The sequence below is a fragment of the Mixophyes fleayi genome, chromosome 3 (assembly GCF_038048845.1).
Source record: "Mixophyes fleayi isolate aMixFle1 chromosome 3, aMixFle1.hap1, whole genome shotgun sequence".
Lineage (NCBI taxonomy): Eukaryota > Metazoa > Chordata > Amphibia > Anura > Limnodynastidae > Mixophyes > Mixophyes fleayi.
In genome coordinates, this window is record NC_134404.1 from 86,225,024 (window position 1) to 86,238,670 (window position 13,647).

Here is a 13,647-nt window from a genome sequence, read left to right on the forward strand (position 1 = left end):
TCAAACAACATAACCCTTAATATTTCTCTTATACCTTCACCTTAATCATCATCTCAGTCCATTATTTCCATCTTTAGTTCTCCTCTATCAGTCCTCAAACCCATCCACTCCCCTCCTCAATATAATTGTCCACTCAATCACCTTCTCCATTCCATTGTCCCTTCATCATAACCATCATATCAACATGTCCCTTACTAATTTTCACTGGCCCCCCTCTCTGCTATATATTTAATTTATCTGGCCAATAGTAAAAATATATTTGTTGGCCAGCTGGTAAAAGCCCTGTGCGAGTGTAAGGGGTACTGAGGGAGAGAAAGCCACACAGACTATAGTTCCATTCCCTACACCACAAGGACTCACCCGATCCCGAGAGAACATGATGAAGCACACCACTTGTCTGCGTCCTGTTTTATTTGAGGGTCAATCTCCCTGGCACGACCCCTTCCACACTGAGGCCTGGGGAAGAAACCAGGAGTGAGGGTCTGCTTACACCAGCTGACAATATGTCTGAGGCCACAACAAAGGGGCAGAGACACTCACTCTACCCCTGCCGACAACTTGTTTTACTCTGGGCCGGAAATTGGCACTACAAATATTTGAGGCTAGGAACAGTCTCGCCCAAGTACTTTCCTCATAAGTAGGCAAGGACCCACTCAGAAGTAGGGCAACCTAGTAACTATACTCACCGAGTAGCTCCCTCATCTGACCCCTGCTCCCTCGCGTTTCTCCGTCACCTGCAACAACAGCACACAGCCTCCCGTCTACACTAACCGTGGGACTGAAGTGTACCACCCACAAGACACTACTAGCTAAACAATAGGCGCCCTGATCCTACAACAACTAATGACCAGTCAGAGCAACTCTGCTATCAGCTGTATGTGGTGTAGTCCCTAAGTCCCCCGCCCTCTTCCTGGAAAAGCACCAGCCGGTACTTACCCTCTACTCCGAGAGATAGACTACACCCAAATCCTAGGACTTATCAAGGAGACAGTCTCCTCACTAGGTGCACTTACACAGTACCAAGGATCAGTTGCAGACGCTGGACCAGAGCCCACTGGAGCAGCGCGATACGTGGCAAGACGCCTCCGCCTGGAACCAACAGTGGCCCCTGCCGGAACTCAGACCTGACATCCCAACCCTGTGGTAACACCGCCTGTACTGGAACCACCAGGCAAACCTGCCGGAACTCTGAATCAGGCACCCAAGTGGAACCAAAGGAAGAACTCCCGGAACTCAAAAGGGCTGTGCTGCACTGCCAATGGGGTACCCTATCACTGCCTCGGTAACTCTGCATGACCCAGGGAACTACAGGTCAGGAAAACTAACGTGTATTCTATTCCTAACCGTATGTGATGCAACTCAACTCTCTACTCCCACACAGGTACGAATATGCACAAGGGAGAGGACAGGAAACAAGAGCCTACCTTTAATAGGGGCCTGACATCTTGTACCTGGAAAATACTTTGAAACACAATCCAAACAGAATACACAATGCTAGATCACCACACAAGTTCAATATCACGTTATTACTATTCAGAATGGTCTGAGATGTGCAAGCACTTGCGCCGACTGGTTATTAGGCCTATTATAGGAAACAATAGCCAACACGTCTACTTAAACTGATGCCCAGGCCTATCGCCTGATAGTAATCCTCCGATTTCACACTTCACCTAAAGGGCTTAGTGCCTTGCCTCTTTATTTCTAACAGAGGGCTCTTACACCCACTCTATCTAAGATTTGTGTCCCCTCTCTAACAAAAGGCTCTCAGTCCAACTTTCAATGAGGCTTAGTGCCCAGACAATTTTCTACCTATGCCTACGTGCCAGGGCCTTGTGCCCACTATCTGCGCCGCAGGCCTAGTGCCGAAATGCTGCTGGGCCTTGTGACCTTATCATGAACAAATAGAGTGCGGGCGGGGGCCCGAAAGGGATATTGCCTAGAAGGGCCCTACCTGTCTCCTAGGTGTTCGGGGATCTTCTCTTGGGAATCCCCAACAGCCGCTGCTTCTAGGCTTTGCCGCCATCTTCTATCTTGATCACGCTGGTCTTCCGATCACAGAGTAGCTCCTAGCCCTGACAAGGGCTCTCTGCCGCCGGTGTCTCCTGCCACCGGCTTCTTACCTTCTTCTCTTGACCGCGCCATCTCTCGGCCAACGTATGTCTTAAATAGCCGGCGGTGTGCCGACGTCAGGCGGCGTCGATGTGACACAGCATGGTGATGGGGTGAGCTCTGATTGGCTTGCTGTGGTGCCAAACGTTCAAACGGCTAGGAAGTGAGCCCTGATTGGCTCGCTGACCCAGCCAAACAAGAATCAGCGCCGGCACTGTGGGAACAGAGGAAACCCACGGATCCTCGTCCCACAGGTGAGCCCCCCACACGAGCACCCAGCTCATTGCCCCTAGAAAATGCCCTGTGCTCAAAGCTATGTATACTCATGACACCATAAATTCACTATCTCCTCATGCCCAATTAATATCCTAAATCTTCTTGTCCCCATCATTGACTCACTCACCGCGCAAAATTTTGCATGACATCCACAGCATTCATGGTGGCCTTAACATATACACAAAGGTAGAACAACTAGGATGCATATGTTATATAGGAACACACAAACATAGATAGGGGCAAAAGAAAATGGACAGAATGATTGGACATGTAGGATGGGGACAAAGGCAAAAAATACAAAATACACCATTAGGGAAAACAAACAAGTATAGGATATGTGAAATAGAGCCAAAGACATAGTAGAGCCATGTCACACTGATAGGGATTAATAAAGAAGACAAACAAGGTAGATAGATAGAGCCACATAAGGCAGACAGACGGAATACTTAGGAGTCTTCATTATATGGTGGTGGCAGCTCTCATTATGTAGCGGTGCAAATTGCAGCAATAAATAATTAAGCAGTGCCATGGAGGTCTATGGTCATCTCTGATTTCTCCAATGTTAGCCTTTGTTAAATAACAAAAAAACATTTAAATAACATTTTGCCGGCATTTACACCGGCATTTTGGCTATTCAACGCATGTTAAATAGACCCCTTAGGTAGGATAGTCATAGATAGGTGAAGGATAAAGATACAAATAAGCAAGATAAGCAAGGCAAAAAGTCATAATTTAAATAAAGAGAAGACAGAAACGCTGACAAAAACAAAGATATAAATACACAGTTGAAAGAAAATAAATGAAAGTTACTATTTATTGCTATTGCTGAGACTAGCTGGGCTGCTACACTGAAAATCATAATAATTGTAGGCTATGGTCCACTTTTGGTCTGGTCAGGCAACCCTCTCCTCAATTTACTGTGTTAGAGGCAGAGGTAGATAATCCCTATCCCCCTTTCGCTCCAGACTTATTATTTCTCCATCACTTTAGCAGGGGGAGGGTGGGTATACACAGAGGGAAGGGGAGGAGTGGATCAAAGGGCAGGCCCACATAGTATATACAATACAGTGACCAGTCTGTGGGAAAGGGTCAGCCACCAGGAGGCACCCCAAATCTGAGGCCTTTCCCTATAGGCTATGGACAGTCTACTGTAGGCCGGATACATAGATTGAAGGGAAAAAAAACAGTTTTAAAAAAAATGCCTGTGGCCACATGACCCAGGTTTAACTGTAACAAAACTTTGATGACCAACAAAAAATATCTCAGTTTGTCCCATTGTTGGCACAGCTCTGCTTATGCCTCTCAACTGGGAAAAACAAACCCTGTTGTCAGTTTTTTTTATCATATATCAATCCTCTTTATAAATATAGTAAAGAAGTGATATTTCAGGCTACTTGAAGCTATTACAATTGGTTTAACAAAGATTCATCATAAAAACACACAAGTGTAAGTTAAAACTTAATATTCTGGCAAATGTAGGTATGACCATTTAATACCGTTTTATATATATATATATATATATATATATATATATATATATATATATATGACTATTACCGTTAACCAACTCCTCTCAAAGGTACTTTTAAATTAACCTAAGAAACATCATTCTTATATTCCCTTAAATCCATAGGCTTCAAGTATAAGCACAGCAAGATATAACTTAATTTAAAGTATGTTGTATTATATTATATCACAGTAAGCAGCGTAACAATATTTTACACAAATGACAGGTTTTGGTGCCATATATTACACCTATTGCCTATAATATAAATATAAAAGTAATTGTGTGTGTGTAAGTGTATGTGTGTGAATGTATTGTGTGTGTTGCAGTGGGAGGAGGGGGAAGACCAATCTGACCTGGGGGTAGGGAGACCAAACACACAGACTCCATTCATCTATTATTCAAAGTTCAACAGCCATTTTAACACATAGTCTTTCAACCACATACTAGATCCATCTGCTCTACTTTCCCTTTAAACCAACAGTCTAACAAAACGTTATATTTAACAATCTGATCACTTCCTGAATAATCCATCACTTTCTATGCATTTATATTGAACTGCATAAAGCAAACTATTTCCATACAAAACTCCATTACAGCATTAAACCAACACAGAATCACACAGGACTATGTATAACACCAATGCTTCCATAACTCCATTACAGCATTAAACCAACCCAGAATCACAAAGGACTATGTATAACACCAATGCTTCCATGACCAAAACGGAACCAACACAGAACCATGTACAACACAAACGCCTCCATTTATATCAACAATCTATCCCAAACACAACAGGAATTCCAAGAATTATACAGCACTGCAGGAGTCAAAAACAGTGTCAGCCAACTTAATACATGTGCTCGCAATGGCCTAGTTTACTGTCAATGCAGTCTTATTAGACTACACAATCACATACAACACCATACCTATGTTATATCTACACAGCATTGCAACATTATTACAAGCCATGAAACCAACACAAACTCCAAATAACTCTTGCACTAAACTTCAGGCAATTCCGATCACATTTATCAGCTGTATAAATGATATTTCATTCTCATATACTCTACACATATGCATCTTCCATTCAACAACACATTACAACACACTCACATTCACCTTTCATTCATTCCATTCAAAAACTCAATACTAGTCAGTGCCTATGTAGGCCATTATGTAACTCACATCATGTCTGGTCAGTCTGCCAGCATCTCCCAAAAGGAAGTTTCTTCCTCTGTGTAAAATGTAAAAACCTTTCTTGTGGGTGGAGTCTACCTTCTACAGGAACCAGGCTACAGTCTTTCATATATTAATTACTGACCAACTGAAAACTAGTTTTACAAGTATTCACAGGCCAAATGTTTGCAATGGAAGAGGGAGGGCTTGTTCCTAGTCACCTATCTAATTCAATTGTGGCTGAATCTGTTCATATGTTATGTTCATATATAAAATAATAGATTTTTAATATACTCTTCATCAATAAGCAACACATCAATTAAATTGTAAAGGTGAATTATTTTACAACATTACATATACATATTTTGAATACTACCATCTTTACGTAAATGAAGGTAATTGTGAATCAACTAAAACCTATTTGCAGCCATATTTTCACTTGACAACAGCTTCATCCTTTTGTTTTGTTGCATCTGCAGTTCTGCTTCTCTCCATGGGTGGTCAAAGACCTATCTTGGAACATTATGTGCAATTTGCATACAGTGAACCAAGAAAGAATTTAGTCCTTGGACAACATGTCTTCTTACAAAGAGTTAATATTTCTGATGTGATTTATGTCTGACATATTGTATACAAAGGGAGATGAATGTGCTTACAATAAGACAAAGTGTGTGGACATCAGTGGTTGAATGGGTTAGCTTTCTCTATAAACAATCATCTTTCATTTTTCAAGGACAAGGTCGATGCACAGGTTACCCTATTAGCACAGTCCACATGTGACCATGTTAAAGATGTTTGCCTCATAAATTGTAAATATTCAACAAGCTATTTTCATTTTATATGCAACTGAATTTTCCATCTAATTTATAAAAAAAAAAAAAAAATTATAAAAGATTCTGCTAAATAAAATCCTAAACTAATGTGCAGCAATTGATTTCCCTTTAAATCAGAATGACAAATAATTATCGACTGTACATGTTTTTTTTATATTTTTTAAATAAGCATTTGATCAGGAAACATTTTGCTTTAAATGAAAAATCATGGTCCAAACACAGAGATGTTGTTTAATCTATTTTTAACGACTGACTGCCCCATAATTAATGAGTGACATGTTTATTTAAGGTGTTTTAATTGTTCAAATCCTAGATTTTTTGCCAAACAAAGGCACTTTTTTTTCCATTTTTTATCATTAAAGCTAGATGTACAGCTCACCTGTGTAAATACAGTAAAAATTGAGGCAATGTGGCTCATATAGTTTTGAGCGCACATCACTTTTCTGTGTGTACTCCAAAACTGTTTACATATACCAGTTTTTTCCCACATTGTTGACTTGTATCACCTTGTGCTGGAAGAGGCGGAATGGGGATGGGCTGAATACTGTAAGGGCATGTACACAGGCCTTTTAGGAGGCGTGTCTTCTGTGGGTATTGAAGGGTTGAAAAAGGATTTTGTGTTTACGCCTTAATTAGTGTGTGTGTGTGTGTGTGTGTGTGTGTGTGTGTGTGTGTGTGTGTGTGGAAAAAACTACCGGGTGACAGAGTGCTCAAGCTGCAGCGCCACCTGCTGGGCGGAGTTATATACTGACCTACTAAATTCTTAGCATTATCTTCTAATATAATATATAAAAGCCTAGCGGCGTGTGTTAGTGTGTGTGTGTGTGTGTGTGTGTGTGTGGAAAAAACTATTTTCTCAAAAAGGGCTCATCCAATTGACCTGAAATTTGGTATACTGACATTATTTGACAAAAAAATTATAATAGTGAAGTCAGTTAACTTCCATCATCCCCCCTTCCCCCATGGGAGGGGTAGTAAAGGCTAAATTTACGTGTTGAGGGCTCAAACTCATTTTCGTGAGGTAATTTTACCTCATGAACACACATGCTGTGTTAGTGTGTGTGTGTGTGTGTGTGTGTGTGTGTGTGTGTGTGTGTGTGTGTGTGTGTGTGTGGAAAAAACTACTGGGTGACAGAGTGCTCAAGCTGCAGCGCCACCTGCTGCGCAGAGTTATATACTACACTGACCTACTAAATTCTTAGCATTATCTGATATATAAAAGCCTAGCGGCGTGTGTGTGTGTGTGGCGATGAAGATGACAAAAAACTTTTTAACACCTTAAGTAGCTTGATTTGACTAGAATGCATGAGTATCATGCACGGGTTAACTTGTATATATATATATATATACATATATATATAATCTTTACTTGTACAATGATGTAATAGTATAATTCCAATAACATAATGTTACACATGGTGCATATAATATGACAATCTATGTGTAGGTACAATTTCTTAACTATGTATGTGTGTGTACTTCTATGTGTTTGTGTGTATGTGTGACAGGATGGACCGCCTATGTCACCCTGTCTTTTGTTGCTGGGAATCGGCTGGGCTTACTTTGCCACCGTTCCCTTTCACTATCCCAAAAGCGCCCTCTTGCCGCAGTAGGAGGGGCTTGCACGAGCTGCCACCACTGTACTCCTATACCGGCATCCAGAAACGGGTTTCTTCTGGGTAACTGACGCTGCTAGCGTATCTCGTTGCTTGTGTACCTGGGCTGATACTCCTGACTATAGATCAAGGAAGCTGTGAATGGATCCCCCCGGCCTATCACACTGAACAGGGCTGCAAACCTCAGAACAGCCGGAGAACGGATTAGTATTAGGGTCTAATTTGCTGGTCACAGGAATACAGCAATATTGAAGATGTTTCCAAGGAGGTCTTTAAAGCAAGATGTTTATTTGCTCTCACTGGTTAGAGGTACCAGTGATCAGGTCAAATGTTAAAATCAGAAGAACAAGTTTCAAATACAGGCTAGTGCCTTTTATACAGTTCAGACACAGGCTATTTGTATCATCAGGATGTACTCTATTTACACAAACATGGATTTACATGCATTGGAAAGCTAACAATATTAACACTTATATGTGAAATTCTAGAAATGCTGTGATGTCCTGCATCTGGTTTTCAGATGCAGAGAATCTATGAGCCAGTCTTAATTAAAAGTTCCTACCTTCAATGTTGGACCTTCACACATCAAAATATCTAATTAGCATGGGGCCTTTCTTCAGACCTTTCGGAATACATATTCACACAGAACAGCAAAACCCAAAAACAAGCCAGTTTCCAACATCACAATACACAAAAGGCTTTGTAAACAAAGGCTCATTGTATCAGATATATACATCAGAAATAGGCATATCCTATAGCAAGGTTAAACAGAAAAAACGAGTTTCTACTCTGGTCTCAGAAATAACAATTTCCTATCTCAAAATATATACAATATTAAAAATAAGTGCATTGGCAATATATATATATATATATAAATAAGCGCCCTGCACTATTTCCCCAGTACATATACTCTAGTGCTCATAATGAAACTTCATCTAATAGTGCACAGTCACCACCCAAATTGGCTGACCTTACACCATGCTAGCAGCAGGAAGGTGGCCATTTATTAAGTATTCAACCTTCAGCAACAGGCTCTTTACTTATAAAAACCAGTATTAGCAAGTCCACCACAGATATTTATTTATCCAGCATTATCCACTAATTTCCTTTTAGTCTCACAGGGGGAGGGGTTGTCCACAAACATAATAGCAACATTCACTAATTTCAATACAAACTTTGTGCAACCAAAGAAATCTATTTCTAGCCGTCGGTATAACAAAGCATGTCTTTTGAATTCTTCTTACAACACAGAACCTCCAAACAATATCACTTAACTTATCTCAGACAAGAGTCTTTTATATTTTATCACACATACATCTGTTTGTCCAGCCATTACACATGTCTTCTCCACACATGTACTACAGGAGGGAGCCAGCAAGACAGACTAAATACAATATATTTCAATGTATACAATCTTTCTCATATAACAATTTCCCAAACAATCTTATTTAACAAAATCTAACAATATCTATTACTATTCAATCACTTACAAACTTACAAGCTATATCACATGGTCTGTGACTCTATAACAAAGCTTACAACACAGATATTCCATAGTTGCCTACTCTCCCGAAACTCCCAAGAGAGCAGGCAAAAATCCCGGGTTCCACCTTTCCGCGTTGTTGAAGATGGCGAGGGGCAGGGCTAAACGCAGCATCGTGGCCCCGCACCCTGCTGCGATTGGCTAAAATTGCCAGAGATTGACAGGGGCGGAGCCTAATGGTGCACCACGCCCCCCTCGACGGACCCCCTCACGGAAAGCTGCCAAATACGGAGCAAAATCCTATATATCTGTTTATTTCTCAGTCCAGCAAGCAAGAGAAATATCTCTTCACTAAAGTTAATTACAGGAACTTCTGTGAGAGGGGCTGATGTACCTGATTGGAAGCCAATTGTTTTGATATGTAAATTGATATGCAAATGTCTGTATCTTGCTATACAGAGCATACTTGCCAACTCTCCCGGAATGTCCCGAGGGAGTCACGGACTCCCGGGAGAGTGTGGCAATCTCCCGGATTTGCCCACTTCACTAGGAAGTGCCCAGTGGACAGAATTAGGCCCCAATGAATCGCGCCGTTTTGCCCGTCCCTCCGCTGTCAAATGACGCATTTGCGTCATTACGTCATGGGGCGGGTCCAAAATGACGCACATTTTGGAGACCCCCGTCACGCCCAGCTCCCCCGCAGGCTCCCGGAATCAAAGATGTTAAAGTTGGTAAGTATGATACAGAGTGGGGGGAGGAGAGAAACCAACTCTCTTGTAAATTATTTTGTGTGAAACAGAAAATGTCAAATATTATATTCTTTCTCAAGGGCTGGTGACAAACTGTGCAGTGTTGATAATGCGGACTATCAGCAGCACTATCTGGCCACTTCTTATTGCGTATTGATTCCTCCAGCTGATATTACTTACTGCATTAGCCTCACAGCTATGTTTCATGAAGTTGCGGCTACTGCAGGAAAGAAGGTGACCAGTGAAATACCATGAGGGCAGCAAAAGGAATCTCAGTTTGACAAAGAACAAGCTGCCTGTGTTTGCTAACCATAACAAACTCATATTATATCACTACATATGAGAAACTATGAGACTGAAAACGCTTTATATCATTACTAGAGATGGTCACTGACCCCCGTGTTTTGGTTTTGGATTCGGTTTTGGATCTGGATTACCGTCGTGTTTTGGTTTTGGTTTTGCAAAACCGCCATTGCGTGTTTTGGTTTTGGTTTTGGTTTTGTTTGGTTTTGCTATTTTTTTGGAAAATCCATGTTTTTGGGCCTAAATTAACCCAATTTAGTGCTCCAACTGTTTTAGAGACAAGTAATCTAATTGTTGAGGTAATAAATCATCCAAAAAAACAGTTTAATTCTTCGTTGGTAGGCCTATTCTACACACAAAACAGATTGTCTTCCTCTCCATCTATGCATATTGGCAATGCAGCCATCGTCTTTGAATGTATATTACACCCTACACTTATAGTTAAATATGTAAAGAAATGGAAAAAGCCAGTTTGGTTTCTGTCTCTCAAGGCCCCCCTCCACTTGTATAAAATACCAAAAAATTCAGCCATTATAGACTGTACAATATTAATTGACATGGAGAAAGCCAGTTTGGTTTCTGTCTCTCTAGGCCCCCCTCCACTTGTATAAAATACCCAAAAATTCAGCCATTATAGACTGTACAATATTATGAAAAATGGACAAAGCCAGTTTAGGGTCACTCTGTCTATGACACCCTACCCTTAAGGATAAATTGCCCTAACAGCAGCCTTTCGAGATGGTATGTGATATGGAAATGCCACAAGTCCCTTTCCGCTTTGGGGGTAGATTGCACCCTACACTTACATAGAAAGTTTTAAAAAGATGTTATCGGCATCATCTTCAGCTTAATCCTCACCCTCATCAGTGTGTACGTCCTGCTTTTCTTCCCAGTAAGGAAAGGGACTGTCTGACATTTCCATATCAACTACCTCTTGAAAGTAATCCTCCACCATCCTTTGCATGTTTATACTCATATTGGATGGAGTTATGGGCAAAGTGACACATTTTTTTGAAAAATCCTTCAAACCAGTCCAGATGTTAAATTGTTCTGGTCTGTCCCCTGTGTCTTCCCTGCTTCTTTTTTGAAAATTTAATTTTTTACGAGCAACAGCTGGAGAAAGTGAAGGAGGACACGTCGTCAAGCCGAGGCCCAGTTCAGCGGCCAACTTGTTGAGCAATAGCTCCTTGCAAAAGTTCACATCTCGCTCATTTACAAGTAAAGTGTCACGGGCACTAGGAGTCTTTACCCAGGGATCACCAGGTGATAGGCTTACCAGAGCAGTATAGGTGGTAATATGGTACTCTGGTAGCAGGGTGATCACGGAACAGGAAATAGCAGATGATGAGATGCTCAGGAAAGTCTATGACTAGCAGCACTGGCAATATGGAAGTAGTAATACACGAGGAACTGTATGGACAAAGGACACGTGAAGGTAGTCAGTGGTCTGCGATAGCAAGTTGTACCACTGCTAAAGTGAGGAGGAATGTCCAACAGAAACGAGGAGGTGATGAGAGTCAGCGGTCTGCGGATAGCAAGTTGTACCGCTGTCTGAGTGAAGGAATGGAATCCAAGTGGAGGTATCCGGGGAGTCAGTGGTCTGCGTTAGCAAGTTGTACCACTGCTATGTGAAAGGATACTGGAACGGGTGAAACTGTAAACAGGAGTCAGTGGTCTGCTACTAGCAAGTTGTACCACTGAATATATATGTGAGGAGGTGCACGGGGAGAGACTGCAACTCAATATATACACGGGCACCTTGACTTTGATCCACAGTAATATGCACAATATAAATGTATAAATGACTGAACAACACTGCCAATGTAGAAAGTCTCTTGAAGTAATCCAGCATGAGATAACACAGTCAATGATGGCAATAGAGTCAGCAGATAGTACACTCCAGAGGAGAACCAACACAGTCCAGCAAGGTATGCAATACACAGCACAGTCAATGGGAAGTATGCATACTGTGGTTCAGGAGAAGGCAGTCAGACAGGAGTGCAGAGATACCTGAAGGGCAGGAGGCCGGCAGGATCCAAAGTCCCTGGATGGGTGAAGCGGTGGTCTAGCAGGTGCAGCGCACAGGTAGGTAGACCAGCAGGGAACACAGGAAGGCGTGGAGAGCGGATCAGTAGTAGATGGATGAGTAGCGCTGAGAAGTAACAGCAGCGGGTCTCTGCGGGAACACGGAGGTAGCCAATAGCAACCAGTAGGTGCAGTAACGATGGGACACCGGAGCAGAGTTGAACTGGAACAGTTGGTCACGGAGAGTAGCGGGTAGCAATAGTGGCAGCAGACTCAAGGAAACACGGAAGAGTTGACAAGGGCTGAAGACTGAAGCGCACAGAGGCAGCGGATAGGAATCAGCCAAACAGTCACGATGAAACACAGACGGGTTGCAGGTTGAAGACTGTAGTGCACGGAGGCAGCGGATAGGAATCAGCTAGCAGTCACGATGATGAAACACAGACGGGTTGCAGGTTGAAGACTGTAGTGCACGGAGGCAGCGGATAGGAATCAGCCAAACAGTCACGATGGTGAAACACAGACGAGTTGCAGGTTGAAGCCTGTAGTGCACGGAGGCAGCGGATAGGAATCAGCTGGCAGTCACAATCATGAACAGGTGAGTGGATGTGAATGAAAGACTGTAGTGCACGGAGGCAGCGGATAGGCATCAGCTAACAGTCCCAATGATACATGGTAGAGTTGAAGTGCTTAGAAGACTGTAGTGCACGGAGGCAGCGGATAGGAATCAGCTCAACAGTCACGATGAAACACAGTAGATGGTAGAAGTGGTATGGGAACCACAGTAGTAGAAGTGGTTTGGAAACCACAGAGGTAGAAGTGGTTTGGAAACCACAGGAATCAGCTGGGCTGAATAAACGAGGAAACACAGGAACACCTTCAGAGACTCATGGGGAATGAGACTCCAAGATCAGGCAACGTGGTGTTGACCACAGGTGCTTAATATAGGGAGGTTGCCTGATCTGCCAATTTAGTTAAAGGAACATACACTGGAGGTATGGAAAGGGCTGCGCATGCGCAGTCCCTCAGGATGGAGGACGGCCACGGTTCCTAAATGTCCGGGAAGAGGCACTCACGGTCCGGTGAGTGACATAAAGACTCAATGTAGGTTTTAAACCTTGGATCAAGCACAGTGGCCAAAACGTACTGATCCGAGTTCAAGATCTTAATAACTCGAGGATCATTGTGAAGCGAATTAAGTACTTGATCGACAAGGCCAACATACTTTGCTGAATTGCTTGCTTTCAGCTCCTCCTTCATTTTCTCAAGCTGCTTTTCCAATAGTCTAATTAAAGGAATGACTTGGCTCAAACTAGCAGAGTCTGCACTGACCTCACATGTCACAACTTCAAATGGTTTCAGCACCTTGCACAGCACTGAAAGGATTCCCCACTGTGCAAGAGTGAAATACATCCCCCTCCTTTCCCAATGTCATGACTTGTGCAATATGCTTGGATGGCTTTGCGCTGTTCCTCCATCCTCTGAAGCATGTACAGGGTGGAATTCCACCGAGTTACCACCTCTTGCTTAAGTTGGTGGCAGGGCAAGTTAAACTGCTCTTGGAGCTGCT